This window comes from Elaeis guineensis, chromosome 7, assembly GCF_000442705.2.
Source record: "Elaeis guineensis isolate ETL-2024a chromosome 7, EG11, whole genome shotgun sequence".
Classification (NCBI taxonomy): Eukaryota; Viridiplantae; Streptophyta; class Magnoliopsida; order Arecales; family Arecaceae; genus Elaeis; species Elaeis guineensis.
This window is the reverse complement of record NC_025999.2, coordinates 71735420-71751282: the sequence shown is the minus strand read 5'-3', so window position 1 is coordinate 71751282 and position 15863 is coordinate 71735420. Positions and strand designations below refer to the sequence as shown.

The window sequence follows — 15863 nt, the reverse complement described above, 5'->3', positions numbered from 1 at the left end:
GGAAGATCCACATCGAATCTTGAAGGTCATCTGACCAAGAGCCTGTAGGCTAGAAAAGCTCGATGGCAAGACCATCCCTCTAATTTAAAATGCTGAGAACCTAAGGATGTTTCATCAGTAAGCTTGCGAGCTTGTATTATTGAAATATCAATAAAATATATATTGTTCTTCTCAATTATCTTTCATGAAAATTCTTCAAGTACAGAAAATTAGATCGAACCAAACTAGAGACACCCTGGCCTCAGTTGGGACCTTTAGGAGAGAAAAACTAGATATGCATCTACCATTAGGAGACACTCGAGCTTTAACTTGGATCTCTACTAAGTCGGTGTGCCGACACCTCAACAATATCTCGTTTCTGACTAAGACCTTCAAAAATATACTCGACTGATAATTGATACTAGAGACATTTGAGCTCCAACTTGGACCTCTACTAAGTTGGTGTACCAACACCTTGGAGATATCCCAACTCTGACTGGGATTTTCAAAAATATGCTTGATTAATAATCAGCACTAGAGACATCTGGACTCTAGCTTGGACCTCCACTAAGTCGGCATACCAACACCTCGAAGATATTCCAACTCTGATTAGGATCTCCAATCTTAAGAATCGACGACCACCTCAGATCCAATCTTAGATCCAAGTAATGCCCAAAGGCAATACATGATTATGCAATGGCCCTAGCTTCAGCTAGGAGATCGGTCTTTGAAAAATCTAACAAGGAGTACTTTGGCAACAAGCTCCAAAGAGCTAAGTCTATCTCAACCATAATGACAACCTATTCCTGAGGGCTAATTTGGATCTCAACTCTGCACCGAACACGTCTACCACAGTGACCAGCCCTTGAGGGTTAATTCGAACCTCGACTTCATCCCAAACCCAAGTTCACCTTGATGACTAGCCTTGAAAAGCTAAACTTGACTTCGGTTCCCTTTCAGACCAAATTTCACTCTGGCTACATGTCTAGAATTTGTTTATGATCTCAAAGACTTAAGAATTTCAAGCAACAACAAAATATAGAGAATAAGATTCATTTCATTAAAAAGATTTGTGTTACATCTACTTCGGCTACAAGTTCGGGATACAAAAAGAAAGCAAAAAATAAAAAATTGAAGAGCTACAACCTCAACTTTAGACTCAAGGACTGCTTCGAGAAGATCCTCAACTATTGGGTCCTACTCTCATCCAGAGTTTTGTCACCCAAGAAACTATGATTTCTACATGTGTAGGGGTGCTCGGTGCCATCTTGTGCCACTATACCAGCTTAGCATTAGGGTTTACAATTGATGATCTATTGGAACATCAATTATGGCATCAGGCTTAGCATTGGCATGGTGTTTGCAATTGAACCGATGTTTGCTCCACGACCTTGGCCTTGTCTTTTGGATTCATCTTCAATAGTCCTACCGAGGTAAGGGCAACATCTATCCTACTATCCTCTGCCTCATCTACCCTGGATGCCATCAAGGGAGTGGCACCAGCATTCATGTCATCCTCCTCTACCTCACCTTCACTCTCCTCGAGGTTTAGATGATCCACATCGACTCCAGAGAAGAGTTGGGCCGTCTGCACCTTGTAGAGGTCAAAGCCCATGGTGAAAGTGGATATGGAGCCTTTGATGATCTCTATCTACTCCACAATCTGGAGCTTGGCCTCGATAATAATTGATAATTGCTCCTCAGCTGCCTTCTCCTTGCTTACCGCAAGCTTCATCTTGACCATCCTCTGAGCTGCTTCAGCTACCGCCAGCTCCTTCTCCAGCTCGATGGCCTTCCTCTACTGAAGATTGGCCACTGCCTTCTTGAAGGTGACTTTTCCCTCAAGGATCCCCATCTCATTATGGGCCTCCTAAATCTCAGACAAGGCTCGAGAAGTCCTCATCTTGGCATCTAGGGCTCGACCCTCGATGGCTCGAACCTTGCCCTCCAACTCTCACCTCTAATTATAGAAATTTAGAATTCCTTTGTTGAGCACAGCAAAGTCATAGAAAAGCTACAGAAAGGAAAAAGATAAAATGTCAAAGCCGTAGGGCTCCAAGAAGACTAACTAAAAAAAGGATAGAAAGGAAAGAAGAAGAAAGAAGACTTACTCATAGACTAGTCCGTTGGTGGGAGAATCATCTATATCCTGGATGACTTAAGCATCCATAAGTTTGGAGTCAAATCTTTGGACCACCTTTATTAGAGTAGGGAGTTCGTCCTTGGTCTTAAATGAGGAGGGCCCAACCCCAGTCCTCACTGTGAACGAGCCTAGGGTGAATGGAAATGATGTGGCTCTAGATGTTAGAGCCGGCACTGAAAGAGGAGAAGGGCCACAGCATGTTACTAGACTATGAGCCCAACCCATCTTTAGAGAGTTCAATGGAGCCAACCTCAGTGACACTGTGGGGATACCTCTAGCTCATCATCGACCTTTAGTGGCTTATTGCTAGAGGATCTTAGGGTCGGTGTTGACTGGGGTGGAAGAATAGCCACCCACTACTTCTTCTTTGACATTGAAGCCTCACCACCAGAAGAGCCTAGCCTCTTCTTTAAAGTGGATCTTAATGACTCCAAGGTCAATCTCATCACTGCAATAATAAATAAAAGTCAGCATTCAGCCATATATGAAATCAAAGTCAAAACAAAAAGCTCATGTCTGAGAGATTGACCATATCCCAAGTATTGATTGAGCTGATATCGGTATCATATAGAGCCTGCTCGGACAAAAGCTACTTCAACTGAGGAATATCCATATACCATAATTTATGGAGATGCTCTTTATCCTCAAGAAGCAGCTCAACATACTTGTTCCAGGAGGTCCATGGTTGCCTCCGCATCCAATTGAAGTCTCATGACAAGTCACAAGAAATAAAAAAGAAATGACTTTTCGAGTATGGATAGAGGAAGACAACCTCTTGATGAAGTAGTGGCCCCACAAGGAGTGAAGCACCATTAGTCCTTGCTTGGGGGTGCCTCTTCAAGGTGAAGAATGCTCAAGACAACAAGCACCTCGACTCAATCTTGATCAAAATACTATGAACAATAAAAGCTACAATTATCCAAGCACCATTCCGATTGATTTGTGCAGTGATGAGTCGATAAAAATCAAAGCGATTAGAAATGAAAGGATGAAAGAAAAACTAGAGTCTAGATTGGAGGAACTCCTTATAAATTATTAGGTGCTGAGCATCAGTCATCCGGCCATCCTGACCAGGCAGCTGCAGCCAGAACTGATCGAAGAATTGATACTGAGCTCGGATCCTTTTTAGGTCGGATTCAATAAAGGTGGACCTCTCCGTTTCCCATCCATGCTCAAGAACACCCAAGCCAGAAGATCTAGACCAAGCTGGAGAGTTCGAGATGGCAGCGGTCTGGGGTTTCACCTCAAACCCTATCTGAAGAGAGATCGATCGAGAGCCCTGGTTGACCAAAAGATTTTGACCCTAAGTCTCACTGCCATCAGATTCCATATGAATCAAAGACAAGATGAAAATAGGAAGAAAATATAAAGAAAAATGATAAACCAAGATGAGAAAATAGATCAAGTAGAAGACCTTAAAGAGAAATCCTAATAGCTATAGGAGAAGACTAAGAGGATACAAAAAAAAAAAAAAAAAGATGGTGAGAGAGGCCCACTGGATGATCGACAGTGGCCTCGAAGATAATCACTGGAAACTCTATAGGTAGCGGATGTCGATGGAGAAGCCTCCCAATGGCTATGAAGTAAAGTGGCTGGTGAAAGAATAGTGAAAGTTGAAACAAAGGTGAAGAGAAACATCAGTACTTATAGCCACACCAACAACCTTGATCAACCCGATGATTTAATGCACCCATATGAGATGCAGACACATGTCAATCTCTGATTGGCATAGTAATCCATAGTGATTATGAAAATCATGCATCCTACCATGTATCAGCTCCAGGTATGACATGCCAGCAACTGAGGGATCTTTGGAATCGAATATTTTAAATGATTCTAGTGCTCCACCTCAATTCCTATACTTCGATAATTACATCATTTCGCCAGAAGCATCACATTGGAAGCTGGAGCCTAGAATATTTTGTATATTAAAAGCGGCACAAGTCCAAACAACAATCTGAAGTCGACCTCAGATATATCTGACAATCAAAAATGGCTCCCCCAACAAATTATTTCTATCATCCGAAGTCCTCAAGCCACTTCAAACTTAGGAGTGTAGGGCAAGTGTTGGGGTAAAATCATTCGCGTGAGTCAGTTTTCGCCAATTGGAGCACTTTAGCTTGAGACCGAGGTGACTTGAACTACATCATAGATCCAACCCAAGGAAAAATAGCATGAGTTTGCAGCCTCAGAAACTAGCCAACCTCATCATCAAATGAACACTGATTTGATAGATACAAATCTAGCTCATCGAGAATTGATTCACACATTGGATAATGCCATGCAAAGGATAATGATCTCATATGCATTCAACTAGTCTCAAACTCAAATTGATGTTGCACTTCGGTGGCATGCCAATGTCAATCCACCAGCTATCTCAATGGTAGGGTTAGGTTATCAAAATCTCACAATGATTTTCAGAATATGGACAACTGGCACCCATAACTAACAACTATGATTTACAGGTTAGGGAATGGATTTTCTATCCTAACAGTATACCTAATTAAGGCCTAACAATCTATAACAATAGGGCCTAACGGCCTATCGAATTTAGGCATAACGACTTATAGCTCCATCTTTGTATAAAGGGTTACTGAGGGATACTAAAATAAGTTAATAAAGTACATCCATAAAGAGTAGTGCCCACTCATTTTTTCTCTTTTCCATTTTTTTTTTTTTTTGTTCTCAAGTTTCGACTAACTTAACCATCAGAGGATCCTCCATCATAGCATCTCTGATATGTGTGAACTTTCATGCAGGTTTTTCAAAGAGAAAGTGCCCCTCCATCAAGCCTGAATTTCATGTTGGTGGGTGACTCATGTCAATATGGAGATTTGCAGCAATAGGGGCTATTTCCAACAACAAATTTAAGAAATTCTTCGTGCACCGCTAGCGATGTAGAAAATCCGATGTGGAGCATACTGCTTTATATGATTGGTCCGCATAGCTATCATTTTCTAACATATAATTAATATCTGTAGTTCAACTTTTTTGTTTAAAAAATTTATATGACGAAAATATCTTTACTTTTTGAAAAAATTATGACATCCTATAATATATTATGACTCCCTACACACAGAATGTTATAATATAGCTCAAAAAATTATAACATCTCATGGTATATTATGACATCCTACGTCAAATTATGACTTTCTGCATGTAAAATGTCATAATATGACTCATGATGTCATAATATGGTCCAAGATATTATAATATAAAAAGAGTATTTTTGTCTAACGATTTTACAATACATATTTAATACTTGCAGTTTCATTTTTATTTAAAAATTTTAAATGACAAAAATATCTTTATTTTTTGAAAAAAAATATGACATTATGCATCAAAATTATGATTTTCTGTACATAGGATGTCATAATTTTTTTCAAAGAAAATGGATATTTTTATCATTTAAAATTTTTAAATAAAAAAATAAAACTACAGATATTAAATGCATGTTAAAAAGTGATGACTATATAAATTAATCACATAAAATTATGCACTTTATGTCAAATTTTTTACACCATTCGTGATGCACAAAGAATTTCACTAACATATTTCTACCATCCATTTATTGTTTAGCAAGGTCACCCTAAAAGGCCTACCAAAAAAGATCACACTATTAGTATTACCATTACCAACTATGAAAACTAAATTACTAAGCAACAATCTAGTGGTAAAATTACTTATCACTTGAACAGGAAACAACAGTCTGGTGGTAAAACTACTTGTTACTTATAGGCCGTTGGGAATACTTTAAATTCATTAAATCAATACCTCCAAATTTGGATGGCAGAGAAGATTCCTCACTGTATTCACATAATTATTATTTACTATCTTTTATTATCTTTCATAACTGAAATAAGAAAAATAAATTTCCAACTTAAAAATAGAATGATTTTAATTCTTTAAGCATTAAGCCATTGAGTACAATTACTCCAATTTATGATTCCCCTATCCATCTTTAGAGCCAGACTGCCACTCTCTCTCAGCACCGGAGCTATGTTTTCCCTGTCCGGCGGTACATCATAACATGAGTAACGGATACCACATTTTATTTCCAGAAACATCATCAGGACCGTCGGATGAAAAGAAATGCAGTGGTCTAAAGTGTTCCGGAGGCACAGAATAGAGAGACCACCACGACGGGAACTCACCGCTACTGTGGAGGGACGGAACACGACAAGAGCCTCTGGGCTGTCTACGTCGCACGTGTCAACGAGGCACCTGGCACGTGCATCCTTCCGCCTCGTCAGCGGGGTTGTCCCCACTTTAGATCCCCAACCCCTCCCCGCAAAAGGAGGAGAGCGAGAGCGAGCGAACGAGCGAAAGAGAGAGAAAGAGAAAAGCTTTGTACTGCCAGCCTTACGAACTCGGGCTCTGGTGGTCGGAGAATCCATGGGGGAGGTATCAAAATCACTTCTTTCGGTTTCTTTTCTATTTTCTCTGGGTTTTTGTCTCTGATTTTGGAGAAAAGATTGGATTTTTGGCAGGAGGAGAAGAAGCCGGAGGAGGGAAAGAAGGAGGCGGCGGCGGCGAAGGGGGAGAAGAAAGCGGCGCCAGAGGAGGCGAAGATGGAGGAGGAAAAGCAGAAGAAGGAGGAAGGGAAGGAAAAGAAGGACGGCGAAGGGGTGAAGAAGGAAGGGGAGGAGGCGCCGCCGCCTCCGCCGCCGGTGGAAGTGGTGATGAAGGTCCACATGCACTGCGAGGGCTGCGCGAGGAAGGTGCGAAGGTCCCTCAGTGGCTTCGAAGGTATCGATATCGATCACATATTTCTCTTGCTCTTAATCTTCTTTTGATATCAATAACGACGGGATTTTTTTTATTTTGTTTGTTGTTTTGTTGAGAAGGGGTGGAGGCGGTGACGGTGGATTACCGGATTCACAGGGTAGTGGTGAAGGGACAGAAGGCTGCGGAGGACCCGATGAAGGTGGTGGAGAGAGTCCAGAGGAAGAGCCATAGGAGGGTGGAGCTCATCAGTCCCATTCCACCACCGAAGCCAGAGAAGGAAGAAGAGAAGGAGGAGAAACCAAAGGTTGAGGAGAAGAAAGAAGAGGTAAGAAGAATGAGAAGCCACTCTTCTATTCCTGTCTCTCTCTCTCTATATATATATATATCTAAGCTGCTCTGTTTTCCTCTGTTCTCACGTTTTTTTGGTGTTCTATAGCCCCAGGTGATCGTGGTACAGCTTAAGGTCCACATGCATTGCGAGGCCTGCGCCAAAGAGACCAAAAAAAGGATTCTAAGGATGAAAGGTTTACCTCTTTTCCCCTCCTTTTTCTATATGTAAAAAAACATCGCATTTTTGAGAGTTTTATGGAATTTCAACTCCACAAAGTTGAAACTTTCTTGGAGATTTCGATGCAGAACTGTCCGAAATCTAGATCTGTGGGATAGAATTGCCTGGAATTCTTGTTCTAAATTTGACATTTTGATGCCGAACTTGGTTTTCTGGTTTAAAGTTCGTTCTTTTTTCTGCACTAAAAACAGGGGTGCAGGCAGTGGAGCCGGACCTGAAGAGCTCGACAGTGACGGTGACGGGCGTGTTCGACCCAGCGCGATTGGCGGCGTACATCCACAAGCGGACGAGGAAGCACGCCGTAGTGTTAAAGCAGGAGCCGGCGGAGAGGAAGCCCGAGGCGGCGCCGGTGAAGGCCGACAGCGCGGCGGAGGCCAAGGACGAGAAGAAGGCGACGCCGGCGAGAAAAGGGATCAGGAGGAGGACGGCGATGGCGAGAAGAAAGAGGACAAGAAGAAGGCCGCTGAAGGAGACGGCGAAGAGGTCAAGAAGGAGGCTGGAGGCGGAGACGGCGAGGAGAAGGATACCGGAAAAAAGAAGGACAGCGGCGCGGTGACGGAGGCTGCCGTTGTCGCCGTCGTCGCCACCGCCGCCGTGGACGGCGGCGCGGGTAAAATGAGGAGGAACGAATTCTACTATTACTATCCGAGATACCCTGTGGAGTATGCGTATCCACCGCAGATCTTCAGTGATGAGAATCCCAATGCATGCATTGTCATGTGAAGAAATAGTGCTTAAGGACGGTATCTTTGGGATATCTTGTAGCGTCCCCTCAAACCAATCAATATTTGGGAGGAGGTGACCCTGTTTTTATTTTGTTAATGTCATGGAGGTGCCGTTTAACATCACTATCTTTTTTCCTCCCGAGTTTCAGATACTCAGAAATAAAAATTCTACCTCTATTTTTAATTTATAAATATAAATATATTTTATAAAGTTAGTTATATTAAAAAATATAAATACGATGATGAGATGATAGTAGCCATGGTTGAAGATAGTGATGGCCTGAGATAAGTGACAGTGACGGTGGTAAAGAATCAGTAATGTATTAGGCAGAGGCATGGTGGTGGTGGTGTGATGGAGGCGGTGGCAGCGGTTATAATGGCAGAAATGTCGGCTATATGGTCAGCTATATGGTTGAAGCGCAAACGATGGCAATAGTGGTATAGCTGAAGTGGCAATGGTTGTGATGAGAATATGGGCCATATGATAAAAGTGATGATATTGTATAAAAAAAAAATGATGATAATGGATGATGGTAGTGTAGCAATAGTGGTGATGATGTTGGTAATATGATAGAGCTGATAAAGATGGCAGCTATGTATAGTTAAAATTAGGACGACCGTAATGTTGGTGGGGGTGGCAATCGAGATAATCATTGCAATAGTGATAAAGATGATGAAGATAACAAGAGAGATGATGTCAGTATTTTTTTTTTTGGATACATCGAAAATAAAAAAAAATATTTTTATTTTTTTAAATAATAAAAATATTTTTGAAATAAAAATTAAAAATAATAACATCAATAACAACATCAAACACATTTTTGCCTTCATTTTTATATTTTGTTCAAAAAAAATAAAAAACAAAAAATAGAATCAATGCATGCTTTTTTTTTTTTTTTTCCATGGATGCCGATGTATAATTTGTTCCCTTTATGCAGGCATATATGTCCATCCTAAAATGTATAGAAATATCGGTGTGTCTTTTTCTAGTTGTCAAATTCTATGTGCATTGTGAGGATATACAGAGGCATGTGTTGAGTCCCATATTAGATATGTATTAAATAAATTTTTAGTATTTAAAGTCAAGAAATTTAAATAATAATTTTTTATTAGTATTTTTGGTGAGGTTTTGGATTATGACAAATGGTATAGACTCAGTTCATGGTTCATATGAACTAAAGGCCACTCTAGTATGGGCTCACTAGGTTGACTATAAGTCGATCGTGATAAGTGTGATTATATATGAATAGATTTAGATCTTAGCCTAGTAATAATATCAAGGTTTAAATATGAGAAATATATGAGAACTCATGTAGAATGTGTTTATCCTACATCAGTTATAAAGTAAGTAAATTTTAATATTTATACAAAACTAAAGAATCTAAATAATAATATTTGACTAGCTTTTTGAATAAAATCTTAAGTTGTGATACATTGGTTTGCTCAAATATCATGGATTTATGCTGCCACCAATGGGAATGGCAACATAGGGTGACCAGCATGATTTGAACTGTGGTTTAAATATTTATATCACCCTTAACACTCTTATTAATATGTGCTTTTTATCTCAAAACCACATACTTATCTCCTTCTACCGACGTAGCTAATGTGGTGATGGATCGTTTTTCTGTTCATATGGATTTTACTTATCTTCTTTCATAGCAAGTTTTATTTGTTGTACTCTAACAGCGAGAATTTGGTTTTGTACAGCTTAATTGAAGTAGTTTCTTAAAAAGATATTGAAATTGCTGGAATTTGTGATGTTGAGTTTGCTCTCACTGGTATTCATTCGTAACATCAGTATTAAAAAATAGTTTACATGATTAAAATTGAGCTGCGGCGAAAAAAAGAGAAATTATAGCAAAGTAAAAATAAAAGTTGTTATAATCGGAGCTGCCAGGCCAATTATGGTTGATACTTCATTTTTTCATTGCAGGAAGTCATGTCTTGTACTGCTGTTTGTTGGTAGCATGAATTTGTTGTTAGATGGTAGATTAATATAATAAGTGCATTAGTTTTGCCATTGGAATTAAGTGATGTGGCTATCACTTTTTCACTTATTGAACCACTGATCTTGGTTTGGAGAGATTGCTATGATCTACCGAGTAATTCGGCTGCACAATGCTGATTTATTTAATAATTTTTAAAAAAATAAAAAAAAAGTTACCGATCAAGGGAGCTATGGTGAGACAGTAGCAGATATATTTGAATTGACATCCGCCAATAAAGCATATTGATGGATTGATATAAGACTCCGTGACATTGGACTGGCAATTATGTCACATTCAAATGAAAATTATTTCTAATTGAAAATAATTAAAATTATTTACAGTTATTGTAAAATAATAAAATATATAATAAAAGGTGAGAGACACAATGAGAGAATAGGAGAGAAAGAGAAAGAAAAAATATTTTTATACTTTAATCATCCTTCTCATTTCATTCCAATCCCTTTTATAGATTTTTAATCTAAATTACAAAGAAAAATAATATTTCTCATTCATTTACAAAAAAAAAAATATTTTTATTTATTTACAAAAAAAAATAATATTTCTCATTTGAAGGAAATAATATTTCTCATTCTAATTTTTAAAGGCTCATCCATATGAGCTCCAATGACCATTTATAACACATTTCAATTTCTAAGGGGTTATCCTTATGAGCTTCAATGACCATTTATAACACTCCCCCTTGGATGACCTATTCACGAAGAACGTGCCTCATAAAAATCTTGCTGAGAAAAATCCTATGGAAAAAAAAATAGCCAAGGAAAAAGTGTACAACATTTTCATGAATTGTTTTGGATATACGCCTCGTGTAAATTTTATCTGAAAAACCCAATAGGACAAAACCAAGGTGAAGAAAAAAGAGTACAGTACTCCCCCTGAAAATCTACTTTATAATCAACTTAGGTCTTTAAGCCATCGCATCCCAATTTTATAAATTAATTTCTTAAATATCCTAGTTGGAAGTGTCCTAGTGATTAAGTTAGCTAAATTTTTACGAGAGCAAATTTGTTGCACATTAATATCATCCTTTCCGAAGCTTATGAGTATAGAAGAATTTTGGTAAAATATATTTAGTTCTATCTCTTTTAATAAATCCTCCTTTAACTTGTGCAATACATGCAGCATTATCTTCATATATTATCGATAGGGTATTTCTTATAGAAGATAATCCACATGATTCTCGAATGTGTTGAATCATGGTTCTCAACCAAACATGCACATTCAAGACTTGTCTTATGGAGCGTAAGAATCTTTGAATGGTTAGATGAAGTTGCAACTATTATCTATTTTATAGATTTTCATGAGATGGCACAGTCACCATGAGTAAAAATATATCCAATCTATGACTTATCATTATGAGGATCTGATAAATAACCAGCATCAGCATTTCTTAATAATTGACGCTCAGAATTATATGTGTAAAGTAAACCCATGTCAACAATACCTTGTAAATAGTGTATGATATACTTAATACCATTCCAATATATCCGAGTAGTAGCAAAACTAATCTTGCTAACAAATTTACTGCAAAGGTAATATCAAGCCCGATATAATTAACAAGATACATAAGTGCCCCAATTGTACTTAGATATGGTACTTCAGGACCCAGAAGTTCTTCTTCCTGTTCTTCAGGTCAGAAAGGATTATTTTTTAAATCAAATGATCTCACAATCATAAGAGAAGTAAGTGGGTGAGCTTTATCCATGTAAAAGTACTTTAGAACCTTTTCAATATATGCTAATTGATGTATGAAAATTTCACTTGATATATATTCTATTTGAAGGCCAAGACAATATTTTATCTTACCCAAATCTTTCATTTCAAATTCTTTTTTCAAATAAGTTACAGCCTTCTGAACTTCTTCAGGCGTTCCAATGATATTCTAATCATATACATACACAGTAACGATAGCAAACTCAGTATTAAATTTTTTAATAAAAATACATGGGTATATTGAATTATTAGAGTATCTCATTTTTAATAAAATTCACTGAGTCTATTGTACCATATTCTATCAGATTGTTTCAATCCGTACAAAGATCGTTGTAAATTGACTGAGTACATGTTGCGAGAATTTAAATATTTTACTCTAGATATTTTAAATCTTTCAGAAATTTTAATGTATATATCGCAATCTAACGATCCATATAAGTAAGCTGTGACTACATCCATAAGACGCATATCAAGCCTTTCTTTTGCAGCTAAACTTATCAGAAATCTTAAAGTTATGGCATCCATCATAGAAGCATATGTCTCATCAAATTCAATTTCAGATCTTTGCGAGAAGTCTTGTGCAACTAATCATGCTTTATATCTCATAATTTCGTTTAATTCATTTCGCTTTCTTGTGAACACCCATTTATAACCAACTGGCTTAACATCCTTTGAAGTTTGAACTATAGGTTCAAATACTTTATGTTTGTAAAGAGAATTTAATTCTACTTAAATTGCTTCTTTTCATTTTATCCAATCATCCCATTGTTGGTATTCATTAATGCTTTTTGGCTCGTGATCATCACAAGCAATATTAGATGCTATTGCATAAGCAAACACATTATCAACAATAATTTGCTTTCGATCCCATATTTCATCTTTTGATGCATAACTAATTGAAATCTCATTATTTTCTTGCACTTGGACTGCTTCAGGAGTCTCAATTGAAATTTCTTGATTTCTAACAATTTGGTTATCCATAGAAGCTATATCATCAATAGTTTATCATATTTCAGAAGTTTCATTTCCCTCATGTACCACTTTATTTGAATTTTTTTTTTAAAAAATTTTATCTTTTGCACCAAGTGGTCTTCCACACTTTAAACATGGCACAAGTTGTTCTGTAGCCATAGGGATCGATTGTCCTACTGGGACTTCTATCTGAGATGAAGTATTTTCAGCTGAAATATGAGATTCGCAAATCCTTCTTGTATGTGTAAATATATCAAATAAATTATTTACTATACTTTGCAAATGAAGAATTTTTTGAACTTCTAGTTCCCATTGATTTGTTCTTGAATCAAGAAATGATAAGTTTGGTACATTCCATGATAACTTTCGTTGTGCTTCTGGCACCCTTTTATCTTCCCCTAATGATAGAAACACTATTTTATTAAATTGACAATCTGCAAATCGAGCAGTAAATACATCACCTATCAGAGGTTTAAAATATCTAATGATAGATGGACTGTCGAAACCAACATAAACTCCAAATTTACGTTGAGGTCCACACAGCACAACCAAAAATTTATAAATGTGAAATGTTTGGTTGTTAACCAACTATAAATTGTAGTGGAGAATATTTGTGGTAAGCAGTTGGCCTAATTCGAATCAATGATGCAGCATGTAAAATAGTATGCCCCCAAACAGATGTAGGCAACTTACTTTTCATCAATAATGGTCAAGTAATAAGCTGCAACCTTTTAATAAATGATTCAGCTAGACCATTTTGAGTGTGCACATGAGCAACAGGATACTCAACATTAATTTTAACTGACATGCAAAAGTCATCAAAAATTTTTGAAGTAAACTCAACAGCATTATCTAATCGGATAGATTTTATAAAAAATCAAAGAATTATACTCGTAACCATATTATCGAACAAGCAATTTAGCAAATATACTATTTCGTATGAACAACAATGAAATATAAGACCACCTTGTGGAAGCATCAATTAGGACCATAAAATATTTAAATGGTCCATAAGGGGGATGAATTGGACCACATATGTCTCCTTGAATCCTTTCCAGGAATGTAGGAGATTCAATTGCTAATTTTGTGAATGAAGGTTTATGTATCAATTTTTCAAGTGAACATGCAGAACAAAGATAATCACTAGTTAGAAGAATCTTTTGGTTCTTTAATGGATGTCCATTTAAGTTTTCTATAATTTTGTGCATCATCTTTGATTCAGGATGACCAAGTCGTTCATGCCAGAGAATAAATATTTCTTCCTTAGTAAACTTCTGATTCAATATTATATTTGTTTTAATTGCACAAACAGTCATGTAATACAATCCAGACAAAAGAACAGAAAATTTTTCTAACTCAAGTTTTCTATTTGAATCATAAGTAATGATGTACAAAAATTCTTTACCATGTTCAATTTTTGTCTCAATTTGATACCCATTCTGATGGATATATAAATTTCTTTTAGATTGTGCTAAGTAAAGAGCTTCTCTGATTTCTAATTTTGTACCATCTGACAGTATTATAGTTGCTCTTCCAGAGCCTTCAATTATATTAAAAGTATCAAAAATTATGCTTACATTTTCATTTGTAAAGGTTAATTGTGAAAAATATTTTTGATCCCGAAGTATGGAGTGATTTGTAGTACTATCAGCTATGCAAAATTCTTCCGTATTTATTTTCAGATTTAATCTAGAAAACAAATAAGGTATTAATTTTATAAAATAGTTTATTTATTAACTTCAAAATATAAGTATATAAATAAAATAATTTTATTGAAATAAAGAAAATATAATAAAAATTATTCTTTAACTATTTCTCCATAAATGATCATGTGATCAATTTTTCCTTTAGAATAGGCAAAAAAATCAGAGACATCAAAAGGAAGCACATTTGGATTGCCATCATCATCATTAAACAAATCTGCAAAGTTTGTCTCAGGCTTCTTTTCCTTCTCTTTCATGAAAGCTTGATATAGATCTGCCACATGCTTTGGCATACCATAAGTACATGACCAGTGATCCTTCATTTCACATCTACGGCAAATATTTTCTCCCAACTATATCTTTTTCTCTTGATCAGAGTTTGTACTCATTTTTTGAATTCTGCCACTTCGAGTAGCTTGCCCCAGTATTTTTGAAACCATCATGGCCACGATCACGACTACGACCACGATCATGCCCATAATCTCGTCCATGCCCATGCTTATTATTTTGAGATGACATAGCATTCACTTCAGAAAATGGTGTAGAGCTAGTCAGGCAAGACTCGTGATTCTTTAATAATAATTTATTATTCTGCTCCACTATCAGAAGACATGAAATCAGTTCAAAATATCTTTTAAATCTACATTTTCGATACTGCTGCTGCAGGAGCATATTTGATGCATGAAAGGTAGAGAATATTTTTTCCAACATATCCTCATCTATTACATTGTCCTAACACAGTTTTAACTATGAGCTGATTCGGAATAGAGTAAAATTATATTCAGACATAGTTTTAAAATCTTATAACCTCAGGTGCATCTAATCATACTGTCTTTGGAAGAATGACCATCTTTTGGTGGTCATATCTTTCCTTCAGATTATTCCATAATACTAGTGGACCTTTCACAGTAAGATATTCAATCTTTAAACCTTCATTAATATGATGCCAAAAAAAAATTAAAGATTTCGCACGATCTGCAGCGATGCGATATTTTCTTTTTGAATCATGGTTCCAAGATTTATGGCATTAAGATGCATTTCGACATCCAGAATCCAAGATAGGTAATTCTTGCTCGTAATATCAAAAACAATGAATTACAAATTTACTAGATTTGATATATTTAAACTAAAAATTATAAAATAAATAAATATCAATAGCTTATATCTTTTATAGATCTATTCTACAATCGAATCACCTGTGAAGGCTTCTGAAAGTAATCCTCAAGATTCCCTTAATATAGAGGTTGAGCAGGGGGATTAGCCCAATAGATTGTGAGCATTTAATATTTTCAAAAGGAATACAATTAAAACTTAAAATATACC

General features: G+C 36.6%; 1 pseudogene; it reads left to right on the top strand.

Annotated features, from left to right (window-relative positions):
• The first annotated feature begins 6432 nt into the window (after positions 1-6432).
• Positions 6433-8266, top strand: LOC140859183 (uncharacterized; annotated as a pseudogene).
• Positions 8267-15863: the final 7597 nt, after the last annotated feature.